This window comes from Balaenoptera acutorostrata, chromosome 7 (assembly GCF_949987535.1).
Source record: "Balaenoptera acutorostrata chromosome 7, mBalAcu1.1, whole genome shotgun sequence".
NCBI classification, from domain to species: domain Eukaryota; kingdom Metazoa; phylum Chordata; class Mammalia; order Artiodactyla; family Balaenopteridae; genus Balaenoptera; species Balaenoptera acutorostrata.
In genome coordinates this window covers 55,807,373-55,822,835 of record NC_080070.1, presented here as the reverse complement: position 1 = coordinate 55,822,835, position 15,463 = coordinate 55,807,373, and positions in this window count along the sequence as shown.

Below are 15,463 nucleotides of genomic sequence, written 5' to 3'. Positions count from 1 at the left end.
TGCTTAGTTGGGATAAATCAATAAAAAACACAGAGATAGGTTTGTGGACGACAGAACAAGCTTTATGCACTGTTTCTGTCTGAAACAGGGAACAGTTTTTCCAATCAAGGAAACTATTCATCTTTTCAGTATTTAAGAGGGGCTTTGGAAAGGTCAGATTTCACAGCTTCTGTGGAACTGGATTCAGCGGTGGGCTGCTCTGCTATGTGGCCACAAGGTGGCGCCAGAGCCCTGTTCAGTAAAAATGCACCGTTCAAGGGCTTCTGGCGCTGCTGCTTTCTGCTTACATTGTTTTAAGGACTTTCTCAAACTCACTGGAAAGAAAGATTCTGTACGTTCAGACTCACTTCTGTGTGTGTTCATCTTTCTGTCTATCTGTCTATCATCCATGCATTTGCTCTTCTATACATATGTCCTTGCATCTTTGTATAATATCCTTTTTATCTATGTTTACATCTGTACCTAATGTTTATTGAGTGTTTACAATATCAGGCATTTCACACAAATTATCTTCTCTTTATTGAGGTATAATTGTCATATAACATTATAGCAATTTCAGGTGTGCAACATAATGATTTGATATTTGTATATATTGCAAAATGATCACCACAATAAGTCTAGTTAACAACTGTCAAGTATAGTTACAAAATTTTTTTTCTTGTGATGAGAACTTTTACGATCTCTCCAGCAGTACATAATACAGTATTATTAACTCTAGTCACCATGCTGTACTTTATATTACCATGGATTATTTATTTCATAACTGGAAGTTTGTATTTTTAAATGCCCTTCATCCATTTTGGGTACTTCCTATCCCCCCACCTCTGGCAACCACCAATTTGATTTCTCTTATCTGTGAGCTCATTTTTTTTTGTTTTTCATTTTTTGTTTTTTTTAGATTCCACATATAAAAGATCATTTGGTATTTGTCTTTGTCTGTCCAACTTATTTCACTTAGCATAATGCCCTCAAGATCATCCATGTCACAAATGGCAAGATTTCATTCTGAGTAATGGCTGAGTAATATTCCGTGTGTGTGTGTGTGTGTGTGTGTGTGTGTGTATTAGATTTTCTTCATCCATTCTTCTGTCAGTGGACACAGGTTGTTTCTGTATCTTGGCTATTGTAGATAATGCTGCAATGAACATGGGGGTGCATATATCTTTTTGAATTAGTGCTTTCTTTTTCTTCAGATAAATACCCAGAAGTGGAATTTCTGGATTATACAGTAGTGCTATTTTTAATTTTTTTGAGGAACATCCATACTTTCTTTCCATAGTAGTTGCACCAATTTATATTTCCACCAACAGTGCATGAGCATTCCCTTTTCTCTACATCCTCACCAACACTTATTTCTCGTTTTTTTGGTAATAGCCATTCTAACAGGTGTGAGGTGGTATAAATTATCTTATTTAATCCTTATAAAACCTTTGAAAATAGGTACTTTTATCATTTGCAAATGAGGTAACTGGGGCTTAGAAAGGATAAATATAAATAACCTGCTCAAGGACACAAAGCCTTTTTACCCTTTATATATAATGCTTCTCATAGGTTAACTTTCACAGCATCTTTGTGAGTTTAAAGTATATGCATAGAGAAATAAGAGCAGTTAAAGTGAATTGATTAGAAAGGGAAGAGAGCCCCTGTGCCCAGAATGTTTGTCTTTGGTTCCTGACCTGTTGATTATTAGTTTTCGTGAGTGTGGAGATCTTGTCCTTGATCAAGGTGGATGTATCACACCCAAACTCCCGATATGGCTGAAGCACAGCTGAGATCTATGAAAGTTACTGGAGTAAAGCAGCTTGAGCGATCACTCCTTTCCCAAAGCAACTTTAGCAGCCCCACTTCAACCTCAAGCGTTACGTAAAGGATTTGCTTGAGAATCATGAACAGCAGTAGTGAGCTGAGACATTCTGAGAAGATCGATTATTTCATCCTTTTACTCTTGTCATCGTGGCCAAGGACTTCATTCAAGGTGTTTAATGATTGTTCTATTACATGCACTAGAATATAATGGTCGTAGGTAGAGGGAAGGAAAAACTGTCTAAGTCTCAGGCTCATGATCTGTAAAATGAGAAAATAATTTTACCTCTTTCATAAGGCAGTTGTCAGGATTAAATGAGATAATGAATGTCAAGTGTACGGCACAGTGAACATTACTCTTATTGCTGGAGAATAATGGATGGTAGTGTTGAATGAAGGTGGGGAATTGGCAGAAGGAGAAGAGAAAGGGCAACAAAAAGGAAGGAAGACAAAATACTGAGGTACTGAGCGGCAAAGGAGGGGAGGCCCTTAGTTGCATCCAGAGACTGAAAAATCTGTTAGTTCCTCAGTCCTGATTACGACCAGCCAGAAAGCCATAGGATTTCTGGCAGGAGACTTAGAGATCATCTAATGTAACCATGTTACAGGAAAGAAAAATGAGTTGTGGGACTTATTCAAGGTCAACTAGAGGCAGCTCCAGGACGAGAATCCAGGACTCCTGACTTTGGTTCTGGTGTTGTTTTACCACTGTTCACATTGCTTTAGGTTAATCAGGGTATTTGCAAGCACGAGACTGAGACAGTCCTTGTCTGTATATAGGGGCTTGCTTTAGAGCCTTGAGTTGCTGAAATACAATGTCATATGGAATTGAGAGAGGGCAAGGTATTATAACTTTAAATCAAAAGGACAACTTACATGGAGTCTTAGTTCTCCTTGGCATAGTATCCTCAAGTTCATGGTGCATTCAATGCATCTCTTCCTAGAAAGGCTACATGTAATGTGATATTTTCCTCATTATGAGAGAACTATGGCTCCTTTTATGTGTGACCTCTTTAAGATGCTTTCTATTATCTTTACTTATGATATAACCTTATAGAGACTTATTTCTCAGTAAGCTCCCAAATATGAATAGCAGTAACTTGATTTTATGGGCTAATATATTTTCAATAGAGTTATGCTTTCTGAGCTTTCCCTAGAGAAAATCTTACTTTTGTAGATATATTAGCATCTATCTTTTACATACATGGCTACTGGACATAAGCAAGTAGAAAGTAGTTCATTGGATGGTTTCTGAAATTTTAGAGGCTGCCAAGATGGAAGGATCCTTTCCTTTAAAATTACATTGAAAAATTTCATTTGTAGTCCCACACATAGAGTAGCTCTACCATTTTCTTGGTTCATTTTTAATGCTGCTAATGAGCTTGTTCATTTCACTATTCAAATAAATATCTTTAAAAAAATATTAGCCCTTCCCTCCCACTCTCATATACACACATCAATATGGGTGAAGATAAAAATTGGAACTATGATAATGTTATTTTGAAACATTATATTTACTGTGGCTTCCAATGACAAAAGTGCATATTTATTGAATGAAATGTAGAAGTTGTAGAACAGAAAGAAGAAACTAAGAATGAGTTTGGTTCTGGAAAATTTTCTCCACTATTTGCTGATGGTCCCCTCCTTGCTGTTTTCTTTGTTCTGCTTTCATGGTCCTATGAGGACCCAGTCTTTTTGTTGTTTGTTTGGTCTTGTGGCTCTGCCATTCCCGAGGGGCTTGGAATCCTCCTCTGGCATCTCTGAACCTGGGCAAAAGAGAGCGAGGGTCACCTTGGGAGGTTTTAACGGGCCAGGCCTAGAACTGGGATGCATCATTACAGTCATAGCCTATTGGCCAAACTCAGTTACAGACTGTCACGCCTATATGGAAGGCAAGCTGAGAAAAAAGTAGTCTAGCTTGTGCCCAGGAAGGTTTTGTGAGCATCCAAGAGACTTTTGTGATTGTTTGCTCTGCTGGCACTTAGGATCTGTCTCATATTCCTGCTATGTATAGAATATATCACCCAAGGCAGACAACCCATCTGGTCACTGTATCCAGTTCCAAGTTTGATATTTCCAGTCCTTTTATGAGGACTTGTGAACTATTGACATGTGAACAAGGAAGGAAAGTTATCTGCTCTCCCTACCCGCTTAATGATGGTGGAGCAGGGACAGGATAAACACAAAGAAAACTCTACTGGGAAAAGAAAAGGATGGGAGACTTACAGCAATCTCTGGTCCACAGATTCTGAAATTCTGTTAAGCAAGCATTCTAAAGGCTTTCTAACCTGGAGGTGGAAGAAATTCCTTGCTTGGCCCTGATTCTGCTTTCAGAGAGGAATTTCCTTGATCAGTGTTCCTCACAGCCCTGGGCTCTCCTTCTGGGAGGTTCTTTCTCATCCATTACCCTTTACGCTCACATCAGACACAGACTTTGGTGAGTATGCCTTTTCTGGGAGTGTGTGTATCTTCCATTGTCCCTTCCTTCCTGAGGGCTGTGTTAAGACTTTTCCAAACCAGGCTTCTTTAAACCAGCCTCATGATTTCTTTGGCAATTCCGCCAAAATTTTGATAGTTTTCAATCTATTTATATACTTTCAGCAAGCTCCATGTGTTGGTTACCATGCACATAGATTTCCCCTACACATAATTCTTAAGCTTTCCCTGTATGTCTCTTTACTCTCATATCTCTCAGCTTAGGGGTGGATGCTTTGAGTTAGGGCTCAGTGGGGAAGGTGGCACCCTTACTTTGATGTCTGCTGCAAGGCTGAATCACTTTGCCTAGCTGAAATGTCTTATTGGACTTTGTTGCTTAAGGTGTTTTAAAATCTCCTCTCTTCATATTTGGGGAAAGAAGAAACAGATTTTCTAACCCTGTAAAGCATTTTGACTCTGTTCATTCCCTTCTGTTATTGCTTGAAAACCAGACAAAGTTTTGCCTGAGCTAATCTCTTCCGTGCAATACTTCGCGGAAGGCCAGCAATAGTAGCCAGTATATAACACTTTCCAACCACTTTCCCTAGAGCTACAGACTTGTAGGCAGTGGCCTGTCTTTCAAGTTATCAGACAGTGGTTTTATCAAATGTTTTGTCTGGCATTACAGGGGTCTCTAGCCTTCTAGACTCTCATGATTGTTTACTTGAACCCCATGTCAACCCCACATATTTTAGGTTTTTTGTTTTTGTTTTTGTTGTAAAAGCTCCCCACTTCAGAGTAATAGGCTTTGTGTAAGTTATTCTTTATCTTAATAAAGAACATTAGCTGTTATAACAAATTTCCAAATCATAATGATTTAATACTGTAAAACTTGACACTTTGCTCACCCAAAGTCTAATGTGATGTTCAGCCTATAGCTTTCTATATGGTTATTTAGGGAGCCAGGTTATTTATTTGTTTAGGTCAAAATTTATCCGTCCAACACAGCCACATGGATACAGCTTTGTGTTTTCAGACAAGAGCCACTTGAGAAAAACCTGACCTTTCTCTCCCAACTCTTGCATTCAGCCTGTGTCCTCATGTTGAGAAACAAAGGGACATTCTCCAACATCACCATCTTCTCTTCCCTACCCTTGAGGAGTTGAATGGGGAAAGCTGGCCTATAATCAGAGAAATTGCAATACCATGTGGGGAGGACAATAAAAGTGACGGGAACGAAGCCCTGGAGAGCAGAAGTGTGAGCACTGACTGCCTGAATGGCACTGCCTTCTCAGAATCCTTGCATTGGCTTCAAATGCAGACAATTCTAAAGCAAGTTATTGCCATTCAAGAAAGAGACAGTTCAAGAGAAAACCAGGCTACCACATTGCACAAGTCCCCAGAACTTATTCACCTTTTAATTGTAAGTTTGTACCCTTTGACCAACTTCTCCCCATTTTCCCTATCCCCCAGCCTGCTAACCACCACTCTAGTTACTGGATCTAGGAGTTTGGCTTTTTTAGATTCCACCTGTAAGTGTTATTATCCAATATTTATCTTTGGTCTTATGTCCCTTTAGGAAGCCAGGTTAATTCAATTTTATGGCCTCGACATTTATGCTGGATCTGTTTCATCTGGTTGGCCAAAAGGGGAAAAACGTGTGGGAGGTCTTAGTGAGAGAAACACATCATCCCACCCCCTGTTCTAATGGCTGGGATTCAGTCACATGGGTGCACCTCTTTGTGAGCGAATGTAGCCTACCTGTGTTCCCAGAAGGAAAAGGAAACTGGCTTTGGTGAACGCGTAGCAACAATCGCCTCACCTTTTGTTTTACCTCATTTAGAGGCTAAACCTCCAGTCTTCTGCTAAGGTGGGAGAAGGGCAGTTTCCTGCCTGTCTGATTGGAGGTGAGATCTGTTTAATATATCCTTCACCTCACATAGTTACCTTTTTTTTTCTTTACGATGAGAACTTTAAGGTCTACTTCCTTAACTACTTTCAAATAAACAATAGCGTATTGTTGAGTATAGTCGCCGTGCTGTACATTAGACCCCCCCTCACCTCCTTGTCCCTGGGAACCACTAACCTACTCTGTTTCTGTGAGTTCAGCTTTTTTAGATTCCACATATAAGTGAGATCATACTGTGTCTGTTTTTCTCTGTTTGACTTATTTCGCTTAGCCTAATGCTCTCAAGGTCCACCCATACTGTTATAAATGGCAGGATTTCCTTCCTTTTTATGGCTGAATAATAGCCCCTTGTATATATATATTATGCACATATATATATGTACCATATTTTCTTTACTCATCCATCCATGGACACTTGGGCTGTTTACATGTCTTGGTTATTGTAAATAATGCTGCAATGAACATGGGAGTGCAGATATCTCTTCAAGATCGTGATTTTATTTCCTTCAGATATTTACCCAGAAGTGGAATTGCTGGATCAGATAGGCTGGGCTTTGTAAGCAGGTAGGTCGCTGGTTGTGCTCTGCTGTTGGATGAGTTCACTGGCCAGGCTCTCTGGTCAGGCAGGACTTCCCAGCTTTATCCTGTAATTGGGTGAGGCTGGAGACTGTGCTCTTTGGTCAGTTGGGCTGTGCTGCTGTCAAGGCTCTCTGGTCAGATGGGACCACAGACTACGCTCTGTAACTGGGTGGGGTCACTGGCTGTGCTGTCTTCCTGGTGAAGCTTCTGACTGTGTCAGCAATCAGGTAGGGCTGTAGGCTAGGCTCAACTGATGGGTGATGGTGTAGGCTGGGCTCTGAGGCCGCCCAGTATCACTGTTCAGAGTCCCTGGTTATGTGGGGCCAGAGGCTATGCTCAATGATTGGGCAAGGCTGCTGGCTTGGTCCCCTGCCTGAATGGGGCTGCGGGATGGGCTTCACGGCTGCCCAGTGTCTCTGGCTAGGCTTCATGCTCAGGTGGGACTGGGGGCTATACTCAGCAATTGGGGAGGGGCTGGGAATTTGCTTCCCTACCTGAGCAGGGCCATAGAATAGGCTTCAGGACAGGTGCAGCCCATAGGCTGGGGATCCAGGTCAAGCAGAATTGCCAATCAACTTCCCTTGGCCAGACAGGGCCACTAGTTCGGCTCTGCTGATGGATAGAGTTGCTGGCTAGGGTCTCTGCTCAGGGGCAGCTGCCAGAGGAATGTGGTCCTCCAGGGTCTGAGTGCTGGTTGCTGTGAGCCCCATTGCCCTTCTCCGTCTCCATCGGATCCCCACTGGTCTAACCCTGCAGATGGTTGCAGTGATCCTTGTGAGGCGAGACCCAAGTGGGCCTCCTGAGAAGTGTTCCAAAACGCTGGGGCAGTGAGATATCCACCTTACACTCTCTTTGGCCACTGGAGAGACCATAGGCCCAGGGGGGCCTCTTGGTGTGATGCTGTGCCGGCCTGGGGGAGGGGCAACGCGGTCGAGGTTAAACTGCACCTCTTACCCTGCTAATGTGGTCCTTGTTGACCTCTGTCGCTCAGGGAGGTTCTTCAGCCTCACCCCCAGGTTCTGGGATTCTCCTGATGGTGTCTAGTCCATGCATAGTCAGTAGTTGGTCTTCTTGTGAGGGGGACTGAGGTTGGAAATGACCTATGTTGCCATGTTGATGTCACCTCCCCTGTTTCTTAAATAGACTTTCAATCAATACTCTTTACTCTAGGCTCCCATTCAACTCTTCTTCCAGAGGTACGTGTTATCACCAATTTTGATTCTTTTGGGGATATTACAGTGATAATTAGTTTGTTTTCGGCTTGCTTTCTTTTTTTTTTAATAGATCTTTATTGGAGTATAATTCCTTCACAATATTGTGTTAGTTTCTGTTGTACATCAAAGTGAACCAGCCATATGCATACATATGTCCCCATATCCCCTCCCTCTTGAGCTTCCCTACCACCCTCCCTATCCAACCCCTCTAGGTCATTGCGAAGCACTGAGCTGATCTCTCTCTGCTATGCAGCTGCTTCCCACTAGCTAACTATTTTACATTTGGTAGCGTATATATGTCATTGATACTCTCTCACTTCGTCCCAGCTTACCCTTCCCCCTCCCTGTGTCTTCAAGTCCATTCTCTATGTCTACATCTTTATTCCTGCCCTGGAACTAGATTCCATATATATGCGTTAGCATACGGTATTTGTTTTTATCTTTCTGACTTACTTCACTCTGTATGACAGACTCTAGGTCCATCCACCTCACTACAAATAACTCAATTTCACTTCTTTTTATGGCTGAGTAATATTCCATTGTATATATGCGCCACATCTTCTTCATCCATTCATCTGTCGATGGACACTTAGGTTGCTTCCATGTCCTGGCTATTGTAAATAGAGCTGCAATGAACATTTTGGTACATGACTGTTTTTGAATTATGGTTTTCTCAGGGTATATGCCCAGTAGGGGGATTGCTGGGTCGTATGGTAATTCTATTTTTAGTTTTTTAAGGAACCTCCATACTGTTCTCCATAGTGGTTGTATCAATTTACTTTCCCACCAACAGTGCAGGAGGGTTCTCTTTTCACCACACCCTTTCCAGCATTTATTGTTTCTAGATTTTTTGATAATGGCCATTCTCACTGGTGTGAGGTGATACCTCATTGTGGTTTTGATTTGCATTTCTCTAATAATTAGTGATGTTGAGCATCTTTTCATGTGCCTCTTGGCCATCTGTATGTCTTCCTTGGTGAAATGTCTATTTAGGTCTTCCACCCATTTTTTAACTGGGTTGTTTTTTTTTTGATATTGAGCTCCATAAGCTATTTGTATATTTTGGAGATTAATCCCTTGTCTGTTATTTCATTTGCAAATATTTTCTCCCATTCTGAGGGTTGTCTTTTTGTCTTGTTTATGGTCTCCTTTGCTGTGCAAAAGCTTTGAAGTTTAATTAAGTCCCATTTGTTTATTTTTGTTTTTATTTCCATTACTCTAGGAGGTGGGTCAAAAAGACCTTGCTATGGTTTATGTCAAAAAGTGTTTTTCCTATGTTTTCCTCTAAGAGTTTTATAGTGTCTGGTCTTACATTTATGTCTTTATTCCATCTGGAGTTTATTTTTGTGTATGGTGTTAGGGAGTGTTCTAATTTCATTCTTTTACATGTAGCTGTCCAGTTTTCCCAGCACCACTTATTGAAGAGGCTGTCTTTTCTCTATTGTATGTTCTTGCCTCCTTTGTCGTAAATTAGGTATCCATATGTGCATGGGTTTATCTCTGGGCATTCAGTCCTGTACCATTGATCTATATTTCTGTTTTTCTGCCAGTACCATACTGTCTTGATTAGTGTAGCTTTGTGGTATAGTTTGAAGTCGGGGAGCCTGATCCCTCCAGCTCCATTTTTCTTTCTCAAAGTTGCTTTGGCTATTCAGTGTCTTTTGTGTTTCCATATGAATTGCAAATTTTTTTGTTTTAATTCTGTGAAAAATGCCATTGGTAGTTTGATAGGGAATGCACTGAATCTGTAGTTTGCTTTGGGTAGTATAGTCATTTTCACAATGTTGATTCTTCCAATCCAAGAACATGGTATATTTCTCCATCTGTTTATGTCGTCTTTGATTTCTTTCATCAGTGTTTTATAGTTTTCTGAGTACAAGCCTTTCGCCTCCTTAGGCAGGTTTATTCCTAGGTATTTTATTCTTTTTGTTGCAATGGTAAATGGGAGTGTTTCCTTAATTTCTCTTTCTGATTTTTCATTGTTGGTGTATAGGAATGCCAGAGATTTCTGTGCATTAATTTTGTATCCTTCTACTTTACCAAATTCATTGATTAGCTCTAGTAGTTTTCTGGTAGCAGTTTTAGGATTCTCTATGTATAGTATCATGTCATCTGCAAACAGTGACAGTTTCACTTCTTCTTTTCCAATTTGTATTCCTTTTTTTTCTTTTTCTTCTCTGATTGACATGGCTAGGACTTCTAAAACTATGTTGAATAAGAGTGGCGAGAGTGGATATCCTTGTCTTGTTCCTGATCTTAGTGGAAATGCTTTCAGTTTTTCACCAGTGAGTATGATGCTGGCTGTGAGTTTGTCATATACAGCCTTTATTATGTTGAGGTAGGTTCCCTCTATGCCCATTCTCTGGAGAGTTTTTATCATAAATGGGTGTTGAGTTTTGTCAAAAGCTTTTTCTTCATCTATTGAAATGATCATATGGTTTTTATTCCTTAATTTGTTAATGTGGTGTATCACATTGATCGATTTGTGTATATTGAAGAATCCTTACATACGTGGGCTAGATCCCACTTGATCATGGTGTATGATCCTTTTAATGTGTTGTTGGATTCTGTTTGCTAGTATTTTGTTCAGGATTTTTGCATCTATGTTCATCAGTGATATTGGTCTATAATTTTCTTTTTTGTGATATCTTTTCCTGGTTTTGGTATCATGGTGATGGTGGCTTCATAGAATGAATTTGGGAGTGTTTCTCCCTCAGCATTTTTTGAAAGAGTTTGAGAAGGATCGGTGTTAGCTCTTCTCTAAATATTTGATAGAACTCACTGGTCCTGGATTTTTATTTGTTGGAAGATTTTTAATTGCGGTTTCAATTTCATTACTTGTGATAGGTCTGTTAACATTTTCTAATTCTTCCTGGTTCAGTCTTGGAAAATTGTACCTTTCCAAGAATTTGTCCATTCTTCGTGGTTGTCCATTTTATTGGCATATAATTGTTTGTATAGTTGTTTGTCTCTTATAATCCTTTGTATTTCTGCAGTGTCAGTTATAATTTCTCCTTTTTCATTTCTAATTTTATTGATTTGCATCCTCTCCCTTTTCTTCTTGATGAGTCTGGCTAAGGGTTTATCAATTTTGTTTATCTTCTCAAAGAGCCAGCTTTTAGTTTTATTGATCTTTGCTATTGTTTTCTTCATTTCTATTTCATTTATTTCTGCTCTGATCTTTATGATTTCTTTCCTTCTACTTATTTTGGGTTTTCTTTGTTCTTCTTTTTCTAGTTGTTTTAAGTGTAGGGTTAGATTGTTTAGTTGAGGTTTTTCTTGTTTCTTGAGGTGAGATTGAATTGCTATAAACTTCCCTCTTAGAAATGCTTTTGCTGCGTCCCATAGGTTTTGGGTTGTCATGTTTTCATTGTCATTTGTTTCTTTTTTTTTTTTATTTCTTCTTTGATTTCTTTAGTGATCTCTTGGTTTTTTAGTAGTGCACTGTTTAGCCTCCATGTGTTTGTGTTTTTTACAGTTTTTTTCCTGTAACTGATTTCCAATCTCATAGCGTTGTGGTCAGAAAAGATGCTTGATACGATATCAATTTTCTTAAATTTTCTGAGACTTGATTTGTGACCCAAGATGTGATCTATCCTGGAGAATGTTCCATGTGCATTTGAGAAGAAAGTGTATTCTGCCACTTTTGGGTGGAATGTTCTATAAATATCAATTAAATCTATCTGGTCTATTGTGTCATTTAAAGCTTGTGTTTCCTTATTTATTTGCTGTTTGGATGATCTGTCCATTGGTGTAAGTGGGGTGTTAAAGTCCCCTACTATTATTGTGTTACTGTCGATTTCTCCTTTCATGGTTGTTAGCATTCGCCTTATGTATTGAGGTGCTCCTATGTTGGGTGCATAAACGTTTATAATTTTTATATCTTATTCTTGCATTGATCCCGTGATCATTATATAGTGTTCCTCCTTATCTCTTTTAACAGTCTTTATTTTAATGTCTATTTTATCTGATATGAGTATTGCTGCTCCAGCTTTCTTTTGATTTCCATTTGCATGGAATATCTTTTTCCATCCCTTCACTTTCAGTCTGTATGTGTCCCTAGGTCTGAAATGGGTCTCTTGTAGACAGCATATATATGGGTCTTGTTTTTGTATCCATTCAGCAAGCCTGTGTCTTTTGGTTGGGGCATTTAATCCATTTACGTTCAAGGTTATCACCGATATGTATGTTCCTATTACCATTTTCTTAATTGTTTTGGGTTTGTTTTTGTGGGTCTTTTTCTTTGCTTGTGTTTCCTGCCTAGAGAAGCTTCTTTAGCATTTGTTGTAAAGCTGGTTTGGTGGTGCTGAATTCTCTTAGCTTTTGCTTGTCTGAAAAGCTTTTGAGTTCTCTACCGAATCTGAATGAGATCCTTGCTGGGTAGAGTAATCTTGGTTGTAGGTTTTTCTCTTTCATCACTTTAAGTATATCCTGCCACTCCCTTCTGGCCTGCAGAGTTTCTGCTGAAAAATCAGCAGATAACCTTATGGGGATTCCTTTGTATGTTATTTTTTATCTTTCCCTTGCTGCTTTTAATATTTTTTCTTTGAATTTAATTTTTGTTAGTTTGATTAATATGTATCTTGGTGTGTTTCTCCTAGGGTTTCTCCTATATGGGAGTCTCTGTGCTTCCTGGACTTGGGTGACTATTTCCTTTCCCATGTTAGGGAAATTTTCAACTATAATCTCTTCAAATATTTTGTCAGACCCTTTCTTTTTTTCTTCTTCTCCTGGGACTCCGTATAATTCGAATGTTGGTGTGTTTAGTGTTGTCCCAGAGGTCTCTGAGATTGTCTTCAATTTTTTTCATTCTTTTTTCTTTATTCTGCTCCTCAGCAGTTGTTTCCACCATTTTGTCTCCCAGCTCACTTATTCGTTCGTCTGCCTCAGTTATTCTATTTTTTTTGTAAATTAATTAATTTTTGGCTGTGTTGGGTCTTCGTTTCTGTGCGAGGGCTTTCTCTAGTTGCGGCAAGTGGGGGCCACTCTTCATCACAGTGCGCGGGCCTCTCACTATTGCTGCCTCTCTTGTTGCGGAGCACAGGCTCCAGATGCGCAGGCTCAGTAGTTGTGGCTCATGGGCCTAGTTGCTCCGTGGCATGTGGGATCTTCCCAGACCAGGGCTCGAACCCGTGTGCCCTGCATTGGCAGGCAGATTCTCAACCACTGCGCCACCAAGGAAGCCCAGTTATCCTGTTATTGATTCCTTCTAGTGAATTTTTCATTTTAGTTATTGTGTTGTTCATCTGTTTGTTTGTTCTTTAGTTCTTCTAGATCTTTGTTAAACATTTCTTGTATTTTCTCAATCTGTGCCTCCATTCTATTTCTGAGATTCTGGATCATCTTTACTATCATTACTCTGAATTCTTTTTCAGGTAGATTGCCTATTTCTTCTTCATCTGTGACATATTTATTTTGCCGTCTCTTTTTTTTTTTTTTTAATGAGTGGGATTGTGTTCCTGACTTACTGGTTGTTTGGCCTGAGGCTTCCAACATTGGAGTTTGTAGGCTGTTGGGTAGAGCTGGGTCTTGGTGCTGTGATGAGGACCTCCTTGAGACCTCACTCCGATGAATATTCCCCATGGTCTGAGGTTCTCTGTTAGTCCAGTGGTTCAGACTCAGAGCTCCCACTGCAGGAGCTTTGGCCTGACCCCCTGGCTTGTGAACCAAGATCCTGCAAGCCATGTGGGGTGGCAAAAAAAAAAAAAAGAAAAAAGAGAGAGAACAATAACAAAGTAAAAAATAAAATTAGACTAGGAAACTAACAGATATGTTAGAAAGAATACAAAAATAAAAATATAAATGAATCAACAACCAGAGGGTACAACAGTAGCACAATAGTAAAAAAGAGGAGGAGGGAAAAGAAAAAAGAAAAAAAAAGAAAAGAAAACGGAGGTGGGGGGAAGGCCTTGGCTGTGGAGGGCAGAGCCTAAGCAAGGGTGAGATTTGGGTGGTGGGCAGGGCCAGTGCTTAGGACCCACAGGGCTGGAAAAGGCCCTGGGGGCTGTGAGGGGTGGGGCTTAGGCTCAAGGAACAGAAGGGGCCCAGGCATGCCCCCACCCCTGGTCTCAGAGGGCAGGGGACCTCCTCTGGGAGCCCAGCAGGCTTTCTGGGCTCGAGTGGGCTGGGCAAATGCCCTCCTCTCCTCTCCTACTCCTCTGATCCCAGAGGGCCCCGCCTGCCTGCCTCTCTGATCTCCCGGGACTCAGGGGCCCCAATCCTGTCTGGCCTCCACTTTTCCTCCCCCTTCAGTCCCCCCACATCCTACCAGTTCACTTGGGGGTTCCTCCCATCTCCTTGGGCATCAGGGTCCTCCACCAGCGGCTGGCAGGAGCCCTAGTTGTGGGGAGATGCTAACTCAGCATCTTCCAACGCTGCCATGTTGACTCCGCCCCTGTTTTTGGCTTTCTTCAACACCAACAGGATTTCATTTTCTCAGATCTGATACATGATTTACAAAACATCCATCTGCTTTCCAGCTTCCAAAATTTTGTTGCTATTATGTACTCTTCCATTCTCCCTGTCATTGTGGGTTTGTGATTTATAATAAATTTCCTGTGAATTCATTTTAGTAAGCCTTTAGGAAAGAGCAGGAGTAAATATATGTGTTTCATCCACCATTTTGTTTTTTCCCATTGGCACTTTTCCTTTCATAATTTTCTGGGATATCACTTTCTATCTTTAGAGGGAATGGTTGAATACATTTTGATAGGTTAATAGCATAGATATACATCCAATAAAAAGTATGTTAACTTCTTTCCATGCAACTTGGAGTGATTTCTGATGTATTGTGTTAGAGAAAAACCAGAGTTGGTCAGTAGTTAAAGCAGTAAAAACAGATTTTATTCAGGAACGATTGCAGTAGGGGAAAGGAGACCTCAGTAAAGAAATGGGCTCAATTCCAAATACAGCATGAACAAATGGGGATTTATAGCCAAGGAGCAGGGTGGGGGTTAATGGATGGAAAATTACTAAGGGGAAACATTAGGGGTAAGGGGGTGCGTTCTGGCTGAACCAACTTGATAGGATTCTTGCTGAAGGTAGGCCAGGGTGGTCAGATATTGGAGATGGGGGTCGAGGAATGTGATCAGATATTACAGTGATCACATATCAAGTGTGTGTATGTGCTCTAAGCTGGCCGAGCAGGATTCTTGCTAAAACTGGGTGATGCAGGTCCAACAGGACAGACCCTGAAGCTCAAGGTAAAAGTCTCTTTGAGAAGAGGGCTTAGAGAAGCCTAACCAAAGTTTGGTCAAGGAAAGAGTCTTTGTCAACTTTTATATTACTAAATGAAGGGGTGTGTGTGTGTATGTGTGTGTGTGTGTGTGTGTGTGTGTGTGTGTGAAACATACGATTATATGACGCAGAAAAGGATTTTAACATTGGTTACCTGGCTGAAGAAAGTTTGTAAATGTTGCTTACCTGGTTGGGGAAATGAAGCACGTATTGGGGAGGAGAAAACCATTTAAAGAAAGGAATGCACAAAAATAGCATGTCACATTATTCCATTTATTTAAAATTTATAGTATACGCAGCTATATGT